This window comes from Equus przewalskii, chromosome 2, assembly GCF_037783145.1.
Source record: "Equus przewalskii isolate Varuska chromosome 2, EquPr2, whole genome shotgun sequence".
Lineage (NCBI taxonomy): Eukaryota > Metazoa > Chordata > Mammalia > Perissodactyla > Equidae > Equus > Equus przewalskii.
The window spans coordinates 50,401,901-50,404,603 of record NC_091832.1 but is presented as its reverse complement, the minus strand read 5'-3'; the positions used below and the strand labels follow the sequence as shown (position 1 = coordinate 50,404,603).

Here is a 2,703-nt window from a genome sequence, read left to right as displayed (position 1 = left end):
TTGGAGGGTGGCTACCACCGTGACGGAAGTGTGAACAACAAGCTCAGGACAGCAGGCTTTGAGCTTATTACACACAGGCTTTGAACTAGGCTTTGAGGATAAATAGGAGTTTGTTGGTTGATAAAGACGGGTGGCAGCACTTCAAGTTTTGGGGAAAGTGCACTCACAGGCACACATGGACTCGCATGTCTGGGAAATTGTGAGAAGTTTATCATGGTGGCAGAGGTCAGGAGGAAGCTATGTTGGGGCCACACTATAAAAGACCCTGAATTCATCTGAAGCTAAATAGTATAGATTGTATCCTAGAGGCACTGGGGAGTCAGGATGACATGATTAGCAGGATTTTGAGGAAGATAACACAGAAGCGTGGATGTGGGCTCAATGGAGAAGAAACTAGAGCGTATTGAAGAGCAAGGGTAAGGAGACCAAGCCGATCTTTAGAAAATGGCAATGAGGATGGAGATGCAAACAACCTGCTGTGGAACCAACAGGATTTGGGGGTTCTAGAAATCACTGAGTTGGATTCTCTTCTTTCTACAGATGGCGACATTGAGGCTGAGGGACATGGTTCATTCAAAGCTAATGAAGATTTTCACTGAATGTTTAGATTGCCAATTGCAGGCAATAGGGACATACTCACAGAAAGAAGTATGTGTGTCAAGACTCAGACAAAGAATGAGACTTTGGGATGTAGTGAGTTCTCCTTAACTTGAGATAATCAATTACTACACTTGATCTTAGCCAAAAGGCCGAGAAGCAATGAGATAATCAATTACTAAAGGATTGCAGTAACTCTTTGCTGAGACCCTTGGTTGAGTTGGGGTCCTCTTTTGGTAGCCCCTTCATACCTGTTTTAAACTTGCCACGTTGCACTGTAGTTAGTGTCTCTACCTCCTGCATTAGATGTGAGCTCCTTCCAGGCAAGGCCTATTCCTCTGTCATCCCACATCCCCAGCACCTGGCCCTGGGCCTGGGCACAGGAAGAGCTCAAGGAATGCTGGACAGAAAGCTGAAGGAGTACTCCAGCCATAGCTTGGTGGTTGGGCTAGAGGACCTCTGAGGTTTGTTTTAAAGAGCTGATGATGCTGAGCTCCTGTGAGGAGGGCAGCTTGGCTGAGACCGTGTGGGGAGGATAAAATGCGTTTCGCATCTGATGGCTGTGGTAAGGGAAGGGGTGCTCAGAATAGGACCTCAGAGTCCATTTTCAGAACTTCTAATTGTATTCTTGTCCTGATTTCTCATTAAGGGAGAAATTATAGTTCTAGAATATCAATCAATATTATGTTGCCAGAAGAAAGAAAGAGCAACTTGAGAGGATGTGGAGAAGCCCAGGGAAGAGCTCTGACCAGCTGGCCAGACTCGGGTCCCCTCTGTGTGTTGGGGTGTGGAGGCGGAGGTGAGGAATGGGCACAAATCACTCAGCTCTAGACTGCAGCACCCCCATACTACCCTGGTGGGATGAGAGGGAAGCAGCAGAAACTGCGGTGCCCGGTGGCCCTGGGATCCAGACTGAGGATGAAAGAGCCGGTGACAGCTATGGGACAAGACAGGAGGCAGCTAATATGTATGTTAAACATATGGAAATGAGAGCAAATAGCGGAGCTGGGAGACAAATATTGAACAGGGTCTGGGCCTGCGACTAAACCAACACAGGGAAATGAGAGGCTGCTGAAAGCAAATGAGCTGCCAGCGGAAGAGGGGGAGGCAAGGGTGGGAGAGAGGCTGAGCATGGAGCCTCGAGGAGCACCCTACTGGTTCTGGCTGCAAGCTGGCCATTCTCGAGGGGTGGTGCCACGGAGAGGCACACTCGCCAAGACGGGGCCCAGGCGAGCTTCGAGGGCTTGTTTGTCATCTTTGCGGAAGCTTCCATGTTCCGTTTCTTTGTACATTTCATTCCTCCTTAGCACCTTCTCCTCAATTTCTGGCAACCCTCTCTGGCCTCTATTGCAGTCTCCACCCCCACCCGTGAGCCTGTCTCAGATTGGAAATCTCCACCTCACTCACTCTCTTAGGTCAGCGCCCTGGGGATGGCTAGCTCCTGAGTGCTAGATTTACAGATGACAGAGGCTTGAGGCAACAGTCTGCTTGGACAGATGGGGAAGAAGTGAATAAGAGACTTGTCTTGAAGTTGAGTTTACATAGCAAATACACCCTTTTTACTTAGAGGGTATTATTCAGGTGGTTATTGTCAGAGGAAAGGAGGATGGGATTCAAACCAAATTTCATCTTTTCTCGAAAAGACATAATATAGAGAGTAGTTGAAATGGCAGATCTGTCCAAACCACGGGAGACTAGCCAGGGGAGGAAATGTGCATTCTGTCTGAGAGCACCAGGCTCTGCTCCAGCTCCTGGCTTGGACTCTGGGGGCAGAGCAGTCTGTGTCACAGACAGGAAGGGCAAAGCCCTGAAATGGACAAGCGAGGGGAATGTGGAGTGGGGGAGCTCTGCCCTTCAAATGCAGGCATTGTCCCCTCTTCTTCTCCCAGTCTAGCAGTTACAGTGGCCCCTTGGGGAGATCTTGGAGGTGAGGGGAAATCATTGGAGGGACTAAGTTCCCTCCAAGGCTTTTCTTGCATACCCTCATGAGAAAGAGTATTACATAGAGACTGTAGCTGCCAATTGATTGGCCGCATTTGTCAGATCCAGTTCCATACAAAATAAAGCTCTCAGGAGATGCAACTCAGGGTAAGCAAGTTTTCAGTA

General features: G+C 48.8%; 1 non-coding gene across 1 annotated transcript; it reads right to left on the bottom strand.

The window, feature by feature from the left end:
• Window positions 1–562: 562 nt before the first annotated feature.
• Window positions 563–761, bottom strand: LOC139082122 (U2 spliceosomal RNA). The gene has a single exon (XR_011537852.1). It is a non-coding gene; the product is annotated as a U2 spliceosomal RNA (small nuclear RNA).
• Window positions 762–2,703: the final 1,942 nt, after the last annotated feature.